Source organism: Pleurodeles waltl, chromosome 9 (genome assembly GCF_031143425.1).
Source record: "Pleurodeles waltl isolate 20211129_DDA chromosome 9, aPleWal1.hap1.20221129, whole genome shotgun sequence".
NCBI lineage: Eukaryota > Metazoa > Chordata > Amphibia > Caudata > Salamandridae > Pleurodeles > Pleurodeles waltl.
This window is the reverse complement of record NC_090448.1, coordinates 639185927-639205713: the sequence shown is the minus strand read 5'-3', so window position 1 is coordinate 639205713 and position 19787 is coordinate 639185927. Positions and strand designations below refer to the sequence as shown.

General features: G+C 48.9%; 1 long non-coding RNA gene across 1 annotated transcript in view; it reads right to left on the bottom strand.

Moving 5' to 3' along the window:
• LOC138258689 (uncharacterized) overlaps window positions 1–5439 on the bottom strand; it is a 37705-nt gene extending 32266 nt beyond the window's left edge. Inside the window, exon 1 of the long non-coding RNA XR_011198503.1 lies at window positions 5216–5439. This is a non-coding gene — a long non-coding RNA (uncharacterized lncRNA). The remainder of the gene's footprint in view (window positions 1–5215) is intronic.
• Between the last annotated feature and the right edge of the window lie 14348 nt (window positions 5440–19787).

The following is a 19787-nucleotide window of genomic DNA, read 5'->3' as shown; positions in this document are numbered from 1 at the left end:
CTTTTATAGCCCTACTGGCCAATAAGAAGCTGGTCCTAACCCTAGCCAATCCGATTTTAAACCCTGATTTAGCCAACTAATGGGAGACCCAGCCCTAATCACCAGTCACAGCCCTATTTCCTGACCCCCAGTCACAGCCCCAGCCCTAGAACCAACAGCCAATCAGAATCCCAGCCCTATCCACCAATCACAGCCCTAGAACCAACAGCCAATCAGAATCCTAGCCCTATCCACCAATCACAGCCCTAGAACCAACAGCCAATCAGAATCCTAGCCCTATCCACCAATCACAGCCCTAGAACCAACAGCCAATCAGAATCCTAGTCCTATCCACCAATCACAGCCCTAGAACCAACAGCCAATCAGAATCCCAGCCCTATCCACCAATCACAGCCCTAGAACCAACAGCCAATCAGAATCCCAGCCCTATCCACCAATCACAGCCCTAGAACCAACAGCCAATCAGAATCCCAGCCCTATCCACCAATCACAGCCCTAGAACCAACAGCCAATCAGAATCCCAGCCCTATCCACCAATCATAACTGCATCCCTGGAGCTAGCAATCAATGAAACACCATCTCCCAAAAACCAATCACAACAGCATATGCAACAACCACGAGGAACCTATATAAGGAGCAAGTTAACTAAAGTCCAGTCCCTGTGGCCTATATATATACACACACACACATCCACACACACTCATACACTCATACACACATCCACACACACACACATATACATATACATATATACACACACACACACACACACGATCAGGACTTTGAATAGAATCAACAGCACTGGAGGAGCCTTAAGTAGGCACCAAAGCACGCACCCTCAGCAGCAACTAGGGCGGCAGGGTGCAAACAGGGCATCGGATTTTCAATGGAACTCTGAGGGGACCCCAGGGGTCACTAAGGCTGCAGATGAGGTCCAGGGGGTCTTCTCGAGCAAACCACCTGCTGGACAGGGAGGAGGGCTGCCCGCTGGTCGATGTTGCACCGGGGGTCAGTTTCTCCAAAGGCCTAGAGGGCTGCAGGTGCAGTGATTCTTTAGGAGTCGGTTATCTTCATCCGGAGCTCGCGGTCAGGGGTGTCCTCAGGATTTCCGCTGCAGGCGTCATCATGGAGGGGTCAGCCCAGGGTGGGCTATTGCTCACAATTACATGGGGACCCTTCTTGCTGGGTGGACCACCTAGACACGGGCCGATGGCGTCTGGTGTACAGGGGTCAGGACTTGCACATCTGGAGTGGGGTGGGAGTCCTAAAGTTGTAGGTGTCTTCAGGCAGAGCTTCTGTCCTCTGGAGTTCTTGGCCCTTTTGGGTGCAGGGCAGTCCTCTGGAGTTGGCAGAGGTCGCTGGGCCCGCTGTACGCGTCACTGATCTTTTTGCATGTTCTTTGAAGCAGGAGACCGGCCGGTAGGGCTGGGGCTAAAGCAGAAGTCTTTGTCTTCCTTCTTCTCTGCTTGGGGTTTCTGCTCAGCAGTCTTTCTTGTAGGTCACCAGGAATCTGGCGAGACGGGTTCAGGGAAGCCCTTAAATAAAAGATTTAGGGGTGTTACAGGGGTCAGAGGGCAGTAACCAATGGCTACTGTCCCTGAGGGTGGCTACACCCTCCTTGTGACACTCCCTTTGAGGAGGGGGCACATTCCTATCCCTATTGGTCCCTGCCTTCCAAAACAAGATGGAGGATTCTGAAGGGAGGGGGGGTCCCTTCAGTTCTGGACACCTTAGGGGTGGTCCTAGTTGGAGTGGTCACTTCTTGTTTTTCTTAAGTTTCCCACCGAACTGGCAGCCCAGAAGTGGGTGCTTTTGCGGGGGTGATTATCTCCACTACCTGGAATGCCCTGGGGCACTGTAACACAAGACCTGAGACTGAGGCTCACCACCAGGTGTTACAGCTCCTGCAAGGGAGGGGGTAGGGCTTTGAAGCATCTCTACCCAGAGCAGGCTTTATTTCTGGCCTTGGAGAGCACAAAGGCTCTCACCCCATGGGGTCAGAAGCTCATCTGCTAGTGCAGGCTGGCACAGACCAGTCAGTCCTACACTAGAGAATTGAGTAAAATACTGGGGGCATCTGTAAGATGCCTTCTGTGTGCATTTTCTTAATAAATCCCACACTGGCATCAGTGGAGATTTTTTGTGCTGAGAAGTTTGATACCAAACTTCCCAGTATTCAGTGTAGCCATTATGGAACTGTGGAGTTTGTTTTGACAAACTCCCAGACCATATATGTAATATGGCCACATTGTACTTCCGTCTAAGACTAGACTTAGACACTGTAGGGGCATATTGCTCATGCAGCTTTGCCCTCACCTGTGGTTTAGTGCACCCTGCCTTAGGGCTGTAAGGCCTGCTAGAGGGGTGACTTACCTGTGCCACAGGCAGTGTTGTGTGGGCATGGCACCCTGAGGGGGATGCCATGTCGTCTTTGCCCTTTTTCTCCCCACCAACACACACAATCTGCAATGGCACTGTGCATGTGGTAGGTGACGGGTCCCTTAGGGTGGCACAACACGTGCTGCAGCCCTTAGGGATCTTCCCTGGTCACAGGGCCCTTGGTACCACTGCTATCTTTTACAAGGGACTTATCTGCCAGGGGTGTGCCAATTGTGGAAACAATGGTACATTTTAATGAACAAACACTGGTGCTGGGACTTGGTTCGCAGGGTCCCAGCACACTCTCAGTCAAGTCTGCATCAATATCAGACAAAAAGTGTGTAAGTGTGTGTAAGTGTGTGTGTGTGTAAGTGTGTGTGTAAGTGTGTGTAAGTGTGTGTGTGTGTGTAAGTGTGTGTGTGTGTAAGTGTGTGTAAGTGTGTGTGTGTGTGTAAGTGTGTGTGTGTGTAAGTGTGTGTGTGTGTGTGTGTGTAAGTGTGTGTGTGTGTGTGTAAGTGTGTGTGTGTGTAAGTGTGTGTGTGTAAGTGTGTGCGAAAAAGAATACTCTTATAGCAAGCAAGACAGAGTTAAAATGCAATTTAAACACGGACTGTATCACAGCTGTGGATTATTTCAAGGATCCTGAAAAGAAGTGACACAAACTTGTCTTCCACCAAGATGAGTTCTGAGCGAGTTGAAGCCCTACCGAAAAAACAGATAAGAGTGTCTGTTGATCTACAAGAGAAGACGTCATCAGACATAAACTAAACGCAAACGGGCACACTCAATGCCCTCCGCATGCACCACCAGAAGTGATACACTATGAAACCACATCATGACCTGCACCGTGGAACACGCAACCTTCCGATCTGAAGACAGATGCGCTAGCGTTGCTACACAAGGTCAGCTGCGTCATAAATCCACATGCATGAGAGAAGAGCACACCCAGTGCCAACCTAACCCAAGAGCCTTCCTAGCGCCACGCATGGCTCTATACACAGGACACCCTAGTGGCAGCAAGTGCACCATGCCTAGTACACACAACACACCAATTAACACCTAGGAACAGTCAGCACCGCGTATGAATCAATGAACGGTCTCTGAGCAGTGGAACGGTGGAGGCGAGCCTGCATTTTGGTCAAATAGGTTTCATGAAATATGACACCTCCTGTCAGCTTCCGTGGACAAAAACCATCAGTGAACCAGTGTTTTTGTGATGTTTAAAGCCATAGCAAATAATTGATAATTGTGTTACCATTACTGTATCATACTTTGCTCAGTCGTAGCATTTTGAAGTCTTGGCGCTGTGCAAGACTCCGTACAAACAATTTTGGGACCCAACTAATAGGACTCCGAGTCCTCATCGCACTAACTGTAATTAAAGGTGAGTCATACATCACCTGCCTCAGAAGTGACGCCAAGGCACATACTGGCCAAGTAGGAGACAGTTAATACGAGTGACAAACGACCCAACGCATAGCCAACCCTCAGTATGTTGTGGCCGCACATTTAATTGCACCAGTAGCGGGCTTCAGAGGAGAGCTTTTTGGCACCGGCATGTTCTTACTCACAAATTATCACTGGGTGTTTAAGCGCCTGCCCGCTCCTGCCTCTCTGTCAACATATTTTTAGTGTGTTGGCTGGATTCCTAAACCAGTTGACCATTCTGTTGGCAGTGTGCACTACTTAACTGCTCAACCATATCATCGTGTCGAGGGCCCCCCAACCCCAGGGCTTCCCCACAAAAATGGGTAGTTTTCTTACTTTTACAAGGTGCCGTCGGGATAAAGCCGTGTGGCGAAGGTTACTTCACTCCCGCTACTTTTGTGAAGGAAGAAGTGACCTCTCTCAATTCAGACAAAATCAAATGCTGGACCACACTCTAGTGGTCCCTGACATAGGCAAAACAACAGTACTCTGGAAAATGTACTCCAGTTACTCCTTGACCATTCAACAAATTCATCGTGCACTTCGGGTTGTCAGTCCCACCCCCAAGGGCCTTGCACCGATTCTGCAGCCAAACAGTGCTGATACAAAATGTTCAAAATTTAAGGTGCGTACAGGCAATGTATTTGAAGCGCTAGTCCGTAGGAAGAATACGGTAGAACAGTACAGACGCATTTCTTAATCTGGATTACATCAATACCCATGAGTCTAAAGCCTTCCTTCGCTAGCCGAGACACAAATGGCTTGCCATTTTCCTGTGACTCTCAAACGACTGTCCCTGTCAGATATGGGAGCGCAAAGTGCCAAGAAAAACATCAGATTCTCAGCGAAGAAAGATGCCACCTTTCCTGAAAACCTTTGTTCTGCTGCGTTTCTTCATTTATTTAAAGAATTGACTGGTTTTCTAAAAGCCGAGCATCTACTTTCTTTATCCAAAACAAAGACATTCACAGCGTAAAGTGTGGTTTGAAGAATTGTAAAGGGGGGGCCGTTGGTCACTGTGCTACACATATTTCTATTTCGTGTTTTTCATTAATGGCAGACATGTTGCTTATTGGGAACGAGCTTTCAGGAAAAAAGTAGCTCCCCTGCTATACAGTTCATGTTGCAAAAGAGTTCAGTGATATCACTGCTCAGCAAATATGTCATAATCCATTACCAACTACGTATAATTACTTTAAAAAAAAAAATGATGCAATTTCATGATGTCCATTCCGGAAAGTGTTCAGCAGTGAAATTTGAAACCAAGCTGATCCCTTTCTCCCACACTGCGGCACTCTGATTCTAACAGTTGCCCTGGCACGCCATAAAAACAGAAAAAAACATCGCTCTGCCCCCCCAGGGTAGACAACTGGCCCCCATCAGCTCCAGAGCACCCTGCGAGACTCACCTCGCCTCACCTCCGATTCCGTACGGCCGCCTCCACACCGAGGTCCCCGACACAGCAACAGGCACTACCTCCCACAAGAGAAGGGGAAAAAACGTCCTTCGCCCATCACCCCACCAGGAGCCCCAGGGAGGCGACCCCATAACAGGCCCATGGACGGCCTTTAGAAAAACTGAGGGAAAAAAGAGGAGCACTTCGTTGCTTGAAAAACAAAAACAGGTGGGCGGTGGCAGCGATCTTCAGGGGGTGGGGCCCAGGCAACGATGTGTAGCCTGGTGACCTTAGACTGGTACTTAACATGCCCTGCCTCCTGAGGATTGCCCAGGCGACCCCGCCACCGATGTGATCAACCAATGGTTGCTCACCGTGGGGGATAGAAAAATACAAAAAGTGGCCACTGTTGGCCCCTGCCTCTGACCGGTCCGATCCAACCCACACCTGTCTTCTGTGCCTGTGACCTGGGGGCTTGGCCCTTGTCCAAGTGCTTAACCCTTTTGTAATCTTTCTGTGGGCTTTTAACCATGCTAACTGCATGCCCATCACTATCACTTGTTTATGGGCTTGCCTTTAAAAAATCCTTTGTTATTATTGAGAAATGCTTGAGGTGATTTGGTTGCCGCCTTGGACACCAACCCTGTTACATGGATAATTGCACTTTTGCCATTAGGTTTGACTGCGAGCAAACTTATTTTTCCTTCTGTGTGTCTCCTTTGTGCTCATGGCGGCTGTGGTCACTTTGAATCAGCTTGCCTATGTTAACTGTTCTACTTTCCATTTTCAATTTATGTAGCAAGAAAAGTCCAGTTAGGAATTTATAATGCTAATAGCTCTAACTCAAGCAAACGTGTGACACATTGCATTGCAAATGTTTGTTCTTGTTACTGGGCATTGCTGGGGACCATTTGGTGACATGTCCTTCCCCTTGTGATGTCAGACATATGCCTTGATTGCTCCTGTGCGTGGTTGCTATCGCCAAAATCATTCCTCTGTGGTGGTATGTGGGAGAAGGACATGGTAAAGAAAAAGAAAAGTATAAAAACAACAAAGAATATCAACGAAAATTTAGGGAACATGGATATGCCCATTTTTTTTTTTACCGCCGATAACATTGAAGACTCAACCACATGGTCAGCGAATGTGCATCCATATACCTGGGTGCTTCGAGGGAGATGGAGAACACGTTCTTTAGATTTTGTCGGAGGTGATACTACAGGTTTCCACAAAAAGAGAGCCATAAAGATAGCAACTTGTGCTGTCTAAAACACCACAGTTTGCGCCGAGGGTTGGGAAGCCTTGCTGAATTTCAATTGACAACACAAAGTCAGAAAAAAACGACAGTAGGCACACTGTGCTATGATGCAGTCACAAGAGAACTGGCACACGGAGAGGGCTTTGAAACAGAAGAATGAGTCATCAACATAAAGGCAGGCATCAAAGGCTGGTGAAGCCCAGAAACATCAGAGGGATATTTTCGCACACTTTAGGTCAGAGAGATCTGAAATGGACAGAGTCTCTGAAGTACCCCCATGACATCAAAACACAATGATCAAAGGGCGACAAAACCATAGAGAGCCCCACAGGTTAAAGACCAAAGGGGGAAGTGTGGTCTGGCTGTGAGACCTAATGGCCACTTGACTCGGGAGCTCCGCGCGCTGGCAGGCCCTATTCAGAGGCAGTGGCATCCTGATCAAGGCGGGGGGACCCCTAAATGGGTGACGGGGGTTGTCTCCGCCCGGAGGCTGGAGTCGGACAGGTCGGGATGTGCCCACGTTGCCGAAGGTTGGCCCTGATTGTCGGCCCAGGGAGTGCGGGGCCCAGTGCGCCGGAAGAAGGTGCGGTGTTCAGTTGAAGCCAAGTTTGGGCCTCTGGTTCGGGGCTACAGGCCGCCATCGACCCAACAGGGGTCTGACTGGTGTTTGGTGCCCCCTCGTCCCTCCTCCACTGGCATCTGTCAGAGGGCATATGCGGCTCCCTGGGCTATCCCCCCTAAGGTCTCGCTCCTCCCAGTGCGGTAGCGAGGCGCCCGGGTCCCAACCTGCTCTCAAACATGGGGGCGTGGGGCACGGCTGGGTGGGCAGCGCGCCACCTCACGCTTAACTTGACAACTCGTGGCTGTGACTCCAGTCGGGATAACAGGTTGCGACTCATCGTTTGCGTCACCGCACGGGGGTGGCACCCAGTGCATATAGTTGATTCCCCCCAACCTCCCCGGACAGATCCCTTCGACGGCCTTCGCCATCTCCACCCCCATCAGGACTTTAAGGACGCCATTGCTGCCATACCGGAGAGGAAGCGAGTGCTCCAGTGGCATGGGAGAGACACAGATGGCTTGGTACCTTCTCTAGCCTTGGAGAACTTTGGGCCTCTCGTGGACTTCAGCAGGAGGGAGGGCTATGCCTCTCGCCTCTCTCCCTACTTGCTACGGCACTTGTGCTAGACGCTGTACCAACACTTCCTACTGCCTCCCTAACCAAAGCGCACCGCGACCTCCCCTGAGCAGTATTGAACCCTGCAGTCTCATCACCTAGTAGTGTCTCCTTCTGGTCCGGACGAGACCTTGCCAGCTCTGCACTTCCTTCTCCTGGCTGCTGCATGTTGAGAACGCCTTTTGGAACTCTTGGTCCTCCTCCCCATTCCGCCAATAAAGAGCTGACTGCCTCTTCCCCTTCACTACACTGACTATAGCTCCAATGACGCTTTCCTACATGTTGTGCGACCGGGCATTCTTTGCCCCCCCTGTAAAAATGTAAAAGCGTAAAAGTATCCAGCAAACCACTTCTACAACCTTACCACCCTACTAGGGGCAGCATTCCCAACTCATCTACAGACAGCGGCCCTCAGTCCATATCCCAGTGGCTTCGCCCCAGCAAGTCGACGCGAAATGCCATCAGGAAAAAATAACCGCAGATCTGTGAGTAAATCCACACATCAACTCCGTTTTGTCAGATGTTCTCCATCAGCATTGCCCCATGGCTGCTGCTAAGGGAACATTGATGTCCACTCGCTCATCGACTCTTTCTAGCTCAGAACAGACTGATACCATGACGTGCATATTACAGGAAATCACAGCGGTGGGCCGCAGATTGGACGGACTAGACTCTAGCATCATTGCACTGACAGCGGAGACCAATCTATCGGCCTGGACATTGCTGGATTCCAAACTCGAGTTACTGACCCGGAGCAGCGTGTCTCGACATTGGAGGATCACCGCAACACAGCATCAGACAGAGGCTAGGAACCCCTATTTCTATGTAGCAAGGTCATTGACCTTGAAGACAGGAGTGTGTGTGACAGTGCCCATTTATTTAGCTTCCAGGAACATATTGAAGGGTTGAATGTCTCAGTCTTCTCTACAACATTATCCCTGAGCTCATGGGCCTTACTTTTGATCCCCCGCAAAAATTCCAGCAAAAGCACTGCATGGGCCCGAAACGCCAAGACGGGGCGACACAGCCTAGCCCTATCATTGCCTGCTTCCTGAGACAAGCAGGTTCAGCAGCTTCTTACCACGGCCCGCTCTCATGGCCCCTACAGATTTGTCGAAGGAGACCAACAATAGTCGTAAGGCGCTCCTGTCCCTCCGACCCTGGCTCCACCATCTGGACATAAAATATGGCCTGTTTGAACCGGCAAGTATGTGGAATACTGAAGACAGTAACTCGAGAGACGTCTTTGACCCCTAGGATTTACGCCTTTTCCTAGATGTCTTCCTACCCCAGGCCATGGATACTAACCCCACTGGCCTCATCCCCACCGATGTCTGACACCCCCTCAGTATCACTGCCCTACCACTTCCATCCATATGAACAAAACTACCGTACATGCAGCTCGCATCAAAGAGGCTGAGACCCTGAGAGACTTCCCCTACCCCAGGGTGACAGAGATCAAGGCTCAAGGCAGTGGCTCACCTCACTCAGTTCCAGGATAGATACAAATCCTGGTTTCCTCTGAAGCCCCCTCTGTTCTGGACTGAGCTGGATATCACCTTTGGCGCATCGTCCTTGCCTGCACCCTGGGTCAAAGTCATTTGATCTGCACCTTCACTCCAGACAGAAGGATGAGTACCCACCTGCATGCTCATATGTTCTTATGCGCAATAGTTCTTCAATAATGTGTAGCGTTTGCGATAGCTTCACACTAAATTACTGCATCAAGCTTTGCTGACTGTTATTTTGCTCTAATAGGGACTTCTCCTTTCCTTGCAGCTCCCTCCCCCCTCCCTTTTTTCTTACTACTCGGCCGCAGCATCTAGTCCTGCTTTGCATGATGTTCTACTTGGTGCTGGACACATGCCCAACATATGTTACCTGTATATTTGTTTATTTGTTCACATATCTATCACTGTCATGGCAGTTACGAATGATTGTTCCCGTCTGCGATACTGATATTGAATCAGCACCAAGATGTTTGTCTGAACCCCCGCTATCATGGTGGAATACTCTATTACATGTAGGCTTCCTGTGCCCATACCAATGAGTTCTGTTGTCCTCTGGACGGTATGGAGGCTGTGTCAATCCACCGGGTCTATATCTCCTCTATCTTCTTTATCTTCATCTCCTTCTTGTAGGAGGCTGGCCTGTTTGTAGTGGGTACCAAAGGTACTTACACCTTATACCAGGTCCAGTTATCCCTTATTAGTGAAATGTAGCCAGTGTCTAGAAGCCAGGCTGTGTAGGGGTAGCTGTAGGCAGAGCAGCCAAGGCTGAATCAGGAGACAGGCAAAGCTCTTGCAATACCACTGTAGTCACACAGTACCTACACATATGAAAGACTATACTTAGTGTTACAAACATAAAGGTACTTTATTTTAGTCACACAATGCCAAAAATACTTTGTAGGCTATACTCTTGTAGGAGGTAAGTAAATCACACAATATATACACTAGTAAATAGAAATAGGTAAGTACACAGTAGGAAAATAGTGCACATAGTGAAAATCACAATAGGTTTCAATGGGTCTCGGGGGATCACAAACCATATACTAAAAAAGTGGAATGCACTTTTCCTACTGAGGCAAGTGTAGTGTGAAGAGGGGCTCTGGGAGTGTATGAAAACACCAAAGGTAAGTAAAATACCCCACCCCATAGCCCAGGAAAGCAGGAGTAAAACAGAGCAAGTTTCCTAAAACACACTAGAAGTCGTGATAGAAGATAATGCAAGAGCCAGAAGAGACGGCAAGACACCAACGATGGATTCCTGGACCTGAAGACCTGTGGAAAAACGGGACCAAGTCCAAGAAGCACTGAAGAGTCCAGGGAGAACAGGAGCCCCTGCTAACCCGGATGAAGGTGCAAAAGTGGAACCACCGGTGTGAAGACAAAGGGGGTTATTCTAACTTTGGAGGAGTGTTAATCCGTCCCAAAAGTGACGGTAAAGTGACGGATATACCACCAGCCATATTACGAGTTCCATAGGATATAATGGACTCGTAATACGGCTGGTGGTAAATCCGTCACTTTTCCGTCACTTTTGGGACGGATTAACACCTCCTCCAAAGTTAGAATAACCCCCTAAGTCAGTATTGCACCAAATAAGACAGATGCAGGTTCCTGGTTGGTGCAGATGATGTCCCATGCTGAATGCATGAATGCAGTCTGGTTTTCGTCGCTGGATTCCGCCAACAAGCCTTGGTAAATGCATAGTTCGCGGTTAGTGGAAAATGTCGTTGCCCGGGTCCAGGAAGGACCAGGTCGACTCTACCCATGAGGGGGATAAAGAGAGGACTCTTAGCAACTCAGAGAGCCCTCAGAAGACCAGGCAGCGCGCACAGGAGTCCCACAGCATGGGGCCAAAGGAGTTGCAAATAGCGGTCATTGCAGCACTACACAAAGGGATCCCACGCCACCGGAGAACAACTCAGGGAGCTGAGCATCGCAGGATAGAGTGGTGGGGACCTGTGCTAGGCTGTGCACAAAGGAATTCTTGGAAAAACACACAGAAACCCTAGGAGCTGCAAAACACGTGGTGCACAGGGGTACTGTCTGGCACAGGGAGGCAAGCTCTTACCTCCACCAAATTTGGTCAGCTGGACCTTTGGACAGTCAAGGTCACTTTAGTCCATTACCTGTGTTCCAGTCTCCACGCTCGTCATCAGGTGAGGGGAACCAGATTACCAGTCGTCGCTGCAGAGTGGTGACTTGTGAAGCAGGGAAGTGACTCCGTCACTCCATGGGCGATTCCTTCACTTTTTCTGGTGCAGGATGAAGACAGGCAGTCCTCGGAGCATGCACAACCTGGAAACTGTTGCAGTTGCTGGAATGAGCTGAAGTTACGAGGTCACAGAAGTAGCCTTTGCTTCTTTGTTACAGTTTTGTAGAGTTCCTGGAGCAGTCAGCGGTTGATCTGTCGGTAGAAGATGAAGTAAAGGATGCAGGGGATTCCTGCTGGAGTCTTGCAATCCGAATCTGAAGAAACACCCAGAAGAGAGACCCTAAATAGCCCTAAGATGGGGATTGGTCACTTAACTAGGTAAGCACCTATCAGGAGGGGTCTCTGACGTCACCTACTGGCACTGGCCACTCAGATGCTCCCAGAGTTCTCTGGCCATCCTGAAAACAAGAAGGCAGAACCCAGAGACACTCTGGAGGAGCTCTGGGCATCACCCCTGGGTGGTGATAGGGTGGTGTTGGACAGGGGAGTGCTCACTCCCTTTTCCTTTGGCCAGTTTCACACCAGAGGAGGAACTGGGGGTCCCTGAACCAGTATAGACTGAATTATGCAAGGAGAGCACTATCTATGCCCTTCCAAGCATTTCCAGAGGCTGTGGGAGGATACCCCCTCCCATGCCTGTAACACCTTTTTCCAAAGGGAGAGGGTGTAACACCCCTCTCATAAAGGAAATGCATTGTTCTGCCTTCTTGGGATTGAGCTGCTCAAGCCCCAGGAGGGCAGAAGCCTATCCGTGAGGTGGCAGCAGCTGGGGCTGCAGTGAAAACCTCATAAGACTGGTTGGGCAGTACTGGGGGCCATGGTGGAGCCCCCAGAATGCATGGGATTGTGCAGCCAAAACTGGAATGAGTATTGGGGTACAGTTCCCAGTTGTTAGACACCTCACATGGCCATATTCAGGGTTACCATTTTGAAGCTACATATATGTTTTGACTTTTATGTGGTGCACACTTATAATGGCGTCCCCGCACTCACGAACTCTGGGAAAAAAGGGCCTGGATGACGTGGGGTACCTCTGCTAGTGCAGGGGTGCCCTCACACAGAGGTACTTTGCACCCAGCCTTCAGGGTCTGAAGGCCTGACATATAGGTGCCTTATAAGTGACCTGGTGCAGTGAAAGTGGCTGTGAAATAATGCTTACACTATTTCGCTCAGGCAGCAATGACAGTCTTGAAGAAGTGGCAAAAGAAATGCTGCAGCCTATAAGAATCTCCTGGAACCCCAATGTCCTGGGTAACTAGGTACCATATACTAGGGACTTATAGGGTCTAGTATGCCAATTTGGAGTGGAATACTGGGTTACCAGTATGTAAGTACAACTTTGGAACCAGAGAGATCATAAGCACTGGAGTTCTGATTAGCAGGACTTCAGTGACACAGTTAAGCATACTGACAAAAACAGTGAAACTTACTGACATGTAGGGCAGAAACTATAAGCACTGGGGTCCTGATTAGTAGGATCCCAGTGACACAGTCAAAAGACACTGACAAACAAGCCAAAAATGGGGGTAACCATGCTAGAAAGAGGCTATTTTCTCGCACTCCTACTACTGCCATGACTCCAGCTCCTTCTTTTTCCCTCTCACTCGTGTCTCCGCTTACCTTTACCTCTCCCTTGCCGCTGTCTCTATCTCCTACCTCCACCAGGCCCCATGCCTGCTATTCTTACTCTTACCCTTACCCTTCTCTTCCTCTTTCTGTACCTACTACCTTGCCCAGGCTGTTTCATCATTTGTCCTTTAGTCCCGACAGGGGACCTAACAAATTATAAATACCTGCCCTCCCCCGTCTTCATCATTGACCAGGAAATTCACAGCAGGCTCCTACGTCAGGTTTTACTTGCTCTCCATGCTAGATCCTCCCCATCTTTTCCCCGCTACATTATTATCATCGAAGTCTGAAGGGATAGCCCCTCGCTTTTTTTCTTTATTCCCTGTGCCTAACCTACCCTCCTTCCCCCATACCATCAGCCCCCCCCCACCTAGTGCTCCCCCCTCTTACCCCTGTAATGACCCCTCTCCTTACATTGCTTCCCCCGCGCTATCCAATGACAACTGCCCAAGCCTCCCCTGCCCCTTACCAGCTACAAGTTCTCTCACGGAACATCCATGGTTTAGCCCATTATATAAAGCAAAATAAAGTACTCTCCTAGCTTCAATCGAAACAAGTTGATGTGGCCCTCTTGTAGGAGACCCACCTTGATGACCTCAAGTCAGTTAAACTTTGTCGAGACTGGGTGGGAAGGGTAATTCACAGTAGATATCCAACATCTCTGGTGCTGGGGAGCGGTCCATCCAGGTAGTGTGGAGTTGCGCTCCTGTTTTGTAAGACTGCCTGTTACCATAATCAAGACATGGTCTGACCCCGATGGTAGGTACATTTTTGCAAAACTGAAGGTTTGGGCAGCTGGCTGTATCTATGATCCGTTTACGCACCTACGGGGTCCAAACGATAATTCTGGGTTTGGCTTAATTGCCTCCTTATTGAAATAGGGGCTTCCCACTATCTCATTGCGGGTGACTGGAATCTTGCCTGGGATGCAGTGCTTCATAGTACTGGTCCCACTGAGTCCCATTGATTTATGTAACAATTCAGACAGGGCCTTAGTGAGGGACTTAACCGGAGATCATGGGTTGATAGATCATTGGAGACTTACTCATCCAGCGGACAGGGAATATACCTTTCTGTCGTCCGTTCATGGAACACAATCGCGTCTGGATTACATTTTCGTCTCACAGAACATGATATCCTCCGTTCGGGACTCTCGGATCCTGGAAACGGCGCTCTCTGATCATGCCCCGATCCTGATAACCGCAGACATAACCGCATTACTTCTTCGGGCCACAAACCCTGGCGATTACCCATGCATAGATATTGCACCCTCCAAGGTAAGCCTCACCTCAGATCGCATTTTTCTATTTATCTACAGGGCAACATGGGCTCAGTTGCATCCCAGAGGGTACTGTGGGTGGGCGTCAAAATCTACCATCTGAGGGCAAATAATGCAAGACGCAGCATTACTCAATAAACAAAATATAGCCCGTCAAAGGGAACTCGAGGTTCAAATCATGTCCCTCACGCGCCGCTATACTGCTCACCCCTTGCTGCTAATGCGCCGCCACTTGGAACAAGCTTGTATGGCTCTTAACAAACTTTATACATCCAAGGCAGAATATGCATTGCAGAGACGGAAGAGCCGACCGTCGAGCATAGGGAAAAGGCTGGCCAGCTCTTGGCGGCATAAGTCTGACAACTGGAAGCAACACAAACCATTCCAGCTATCTGCTCTTCAGGTGGTGAGTTCCTTACACGACCGCAAGAAAGTGTTAACGAATTTGCTGCATTCTATCAACAATTATATACCCCAGAGACAGTGGCTAATGCCAATCAGATAACGACCTTTATGGCAGGGGTACAGCTACCCCATTTATTGGCCGAGGGAAGGGCTTTGCTAGACGGGGAGATTTGCAAAACTGAGATAGCACAGGCCATATCCAAACTCCTGTATCCAAAGGCCCCTGGAGAAGACGGATTCCGGGCAGAATTCTACAAGTGGGCAGGGAAGGAGGTAGTCAACTCCCTCTACGAGGTCTTCCTGGAGAATGATTGTGAGACCTCCCTAGTCTTTATTTCAAAAAGAGCCTTGATAGTGGTAATTCTCAAACCTGGGAGAGATCCCCCTCCTGTGTGGCAGCTATAGGCCTATATCTCTACTGAATGGGGATGTCAAAATTCTGGCCAGTGTCTTAGCTGCCTAAAGGCCTGACTTCGTAAAGTCATCCCGTCTTTAATACATCATACCCAGGCGGGATTTGTTCCAGGCTGTACCTCCAGAAATCATCTTCGTACTCTGTCCCATGCCCTCTGAAGCTAGAGACCTACCAGACAAGGCTATTGCACTATTTGTGGGTGCAGAAAAGGCGTTTGACTGCACAGACTGGGAGTATCTGTTTGCAAACCTACGAAACTTTGGACTGTGTGATCAATTCATTACCAAGGTACGTCTGTTATATGAGCGTCCTGCGGCTCAGGTTAACTGTGATGGTTACCTATCTGAGCCCTTTCTAATACAGCGGGGAACAAGGGAGGGCTGTCCACTCTCGCCCTTTTTATTCTTGCTGGCCCTGGAACTCTTAGCGGCCACTACCTGCTGCTCCTCCTTCCTCACTGGGATTCCCCTCGTGGGGGAGAGTCCAAGATCTACCTGAATGCAGATGACATTCTGCTTACACTGAGGGATCTAAGGCGCTCTCTTCCAGCTTTGTTGGAGATCATGGATGGCACTGCGCTCCTGTCTGGTTACAGAGTGAATTGGCATAAGAGTGAGGCACTACCCCTTTCCATTTCTACCACAAGCTTGGCAGTCCAGGGCTATCCTTTTCAGTGAATGCCGTCTCCTTTAAAATACCTGGGGATCCTCGTTAATAGGGGACTGGACCGCATGGTGGCAGAGAACTTGGACCCCCTTATGTCCTGCATGAGACTTGACTTTGAGAAGTGGTCACACCTTAGCCTCTACATGTGGGGCTGCATGCAAGCAGTACAGATGGTTACGCTCCCGCAAATCACGTATGTAACTGGGCATGCTAACTTTGTTGCTGCCTTTGCTGACACTTCGCCTCATTGATGCAGAGATTTGAGCCTTCGTATGGGGCATATCCCGTCCTCACCTAGCTTTGGCCAAGCTTATGGCGCACCCCTCATGCGGAGGCCTTGGCCTTCCATCAATAGAATACTATGCCCATGCTCTTCAGCTTTCGCAACTGACTTTCATGCTCCCCGAGACAACAGACCCCCCCACAGTGGGTCATCACTGAATGACAGTTAACATCTAGTCAGAGTGGATTTGGTCTCCTGTACAAGGATAACCCTTCTCAGTCTCACCCTATCAACCCATGCATAAAGCCTGGTGTAAGGTGCACATCCATCTTCATGTGCATCCCCACCTACATGAGCGGGCCCCATTGTGAAGAAATGAAAGCCTGCGCTTTGGTGGGGAAGACCTCAACTGGACGCAATGGTGCATAGCTGGTATCCACAGCCTTGACCAGATCCTGTCTGATGGAGGAATTAAGTCATTTCCTCACCTGCAAGAAGAATTTGCCCTTCGAATCCCGGAAGGTATGGAAGTATCTATAAATGCAACATTGCCTACGTCGATGTTTGGGGGCTGGTCCTTGGAATCTGCAACCCTCACCCTTGGTGTTCTATCTTAAGATCTGGGGATGTCTCATGGGCATGATGGTGGGTTTTTACGGTGTCCTTACTGATCATCTTTTTTCACAGCCTCTCCTTGACAGTCTGTGCATCAAATGGCGATCTCGCCTTCAACTTGAAATTGAGGATGAAGACTGGGTAGACATAGTGGAGGCCTTGGACAAGGGCACGCAGGAAGTTCGTCTGAAATTCTGTCTATTTAAGGTACAACACAATTGGCACTGAACACCGGTGAAACTTCATAGGGCAGGACTCCTGCTGCATACGAATTGTTGGCAGTGCGTGGCCACTAGCTGCGACATCACGCATATCCTCTGCAAATGTCCAATGATCTGGCCCTTCTAGTCAGCGATCGGATCAACTCTAGAGATCTCTATGACTCTCCAGACACCTTTCTTATCCTCCTGCATGACATAAGAGATGCCAATGACCTCTCCAGACCGCAACATTCTACACACAGCACTTGCAACAGCAAACATTTGAATTCTTTGCCTTTGGAGATCTCCTACCCCCCCAACTTCGGAGGAATGGACAGTGGCAATGGTCCAGACTGTTCCCCATGAACACCCATTTGACCTCCAAGAACAGTCGATGTTATTTGCACAAACGTGCTCCCTTTCTCTGAGAACTTCTAGAGCATGGTAATGTGTAAAATGTATATGTCCTCCTTTTTTTTCCCTCCACCCGCCCCCATCACCCCCATTTCTCTTCCTAATACCCCCCTTTTCATTGCCCTTTTATGATTTCATCACTATGCTATGGCCTGTAATGTGGAGTTACTTAGGACTGTTCAATATAATCAATAAAAAAAAATACAACACAAAAAAAGACCAAGGACACTGCAGGAGGCAAAACCTCAGAGACAAGTTTGATGCTGAATGGTGATCAATTCAAGCCAAGGGAAAGAAAGGCAAAGAAATCTCCGACTCCATTCAGTGAGTGCTCTAGGTACAACTAAGTAAACATTAATGCTAGGCTGAAATGGTGACCATTTTACAGATAAAGATGAATTTCAAAGAGTAGTTGGAGGGGTTTCATATACCAGAAAGGCCACAGGAGTAAAAAAAGAAAAACTATTAAGTAACAGCACAGTGGTCTCAAACCTTCAATCCACTAGAACAACACTAGGCGCAACAGGAAAAGTCTTCTATGGAGATGACTGCAGCGTCTAGGATACTGACTTCAATGAGGATAATGCACAAAACGAGGCTTGGCAGGACCTCAACTGTGGCTCTCCAGTGGAGAGTGTGGGCTCTGACCCATCAAGGCCATCACCACCAGACAAAATAGGTTTGAGAGGAACACACAGAGTCATGCATTATTCCAGAGACCCTCATATCAAGCCAGAAGAAATACTTTTATATTCTGATGCTCCATAGCATAGTGGATCACAAAAGGGCACCTTTATGGAGCCTGCATCTCTGAAGACTGTACTTCTTGAGTCAAGAATAAATATAAGATGTCATCCCCAAGACCCACTGTTCTTCAGGGGCAAAGCAATGGCTGATTTGAGAATTGTCCATACAGCCAGGAATAGACATTACAACCCTACATCCAATGGACCACCCCCTGACACAGAAAGTAAAGGGGTAGAAATGGTAGGCAGGAAAAATGAAAGGGCTGCTTCCAGCCAGTGGATGATTGCAGATTCCAGCACACTCCTTAAAAGTTATGGCCACCAATAAGGCGATGATATTGCAGAGCTGATGCAACACCTCACAGAACAGAAGGGAAACAAAACTGCCATCCAGGAGGACAAGATGATATCAAATGCATGCCTCAGATTTACTTTTGATGCTGCAGACATTGCAAGTAGGCATATGTTTACTGGGACAACACTAAGGATACTTAGTTGGCTCAGTCTTGCGGTTCAAGCCAGTAGTCTGAGCTTCTCTTAAAAAACATGCTTTCCACAAGAGAAAATCTATTTGGACGGGCAGTTGATAACATACAAGGTACTTTCAAGAGAGGTACACTGCTGACCAGAAAACCATCAAGCAGGAGTGTCTTCCATCCAAGCATTCCACAGGCATCCTTTCACCAACCAGGCAGCTCATAGGAAAAAATGCCCTAGTGGCTATACCCCTCAACACTGCAAAACCTTTTTTGTGGCAGAGCAAGAGGTAGAGGATAGGGCATGATGAGTTTGGAGGCCTCAGCTAAGTAAGCACTCAACCACCTCCCAGACATTAACTGTTGGGGCAGGATAGGGGGATTCCTTCTCAAGTGGGAGACAACTAAATGCTAAATATTATTTGACATGGATATTGCATCAAACTGATCAAAAGGCCATCAATAGTGCCACCAAGAACAAAAAGGAACAGCAGAGAAGAATTATCTAGCCTTCAGCAAGAATTGCAAGAACCCTTACGTAAGCAAACTATAGAAACTGTACACAAAGAAAAGATCAACAAAGGGAAATACTCCTGATATATCCTGGTGCCAAAAGCAGATCACTCTTTTTAACCAATACTAAACTTAACTCTACTAAGCACAATCGTAAATGTATAGGGGGTGATTCTGACCTCGGCGGTAAAATGCCCTTACCGCCGGTCAGAAGACCGCCATAACACCGCCGCGGCCGCGGTCAACCGCCACGGTCATTCTGACCCACAACGGCCAAACCTCCGAAAATCTGTCCTCCACTGCAGCCCGCCACATCGGCGGGCAGCGATAAACTGGAGATGACCAAACCTCCACCGTCACGCCAACAGAAATACGCCCATGCCATTACGACCCGCGAATCCACACGGCGGTCATTCAAACGCGGTATTCCATTGGCGCTACACACCGCCGCGGTCAGAATACACACACATCACCAAAACACAGCCACATTGGACAATTTGAAAAACACACACCTGATACACGTACACACACCACTCCCACACAATCAACCAACTATAAAACACACACCCACATCACCCACAAACCCCTGCGACCCCAATTACTGAGAGAAGGAGAGAGAGACACAGCAGACAATCCAAAGCAAGACACACTGAGGCACACTACACCATCACACACACCACATAGTAGCACAAAGCACCACTCACCAACACACTCCTCATCACATACACCACCCCACACCTCACCCACACCACCCCATGGCACCCCAAAGGCATCCACGATTTTCGGACCAAGAACTCCGGGTCATGGTGGAGGAAATCCTAAGAGTGGAACCCCAGCTCTTCGGC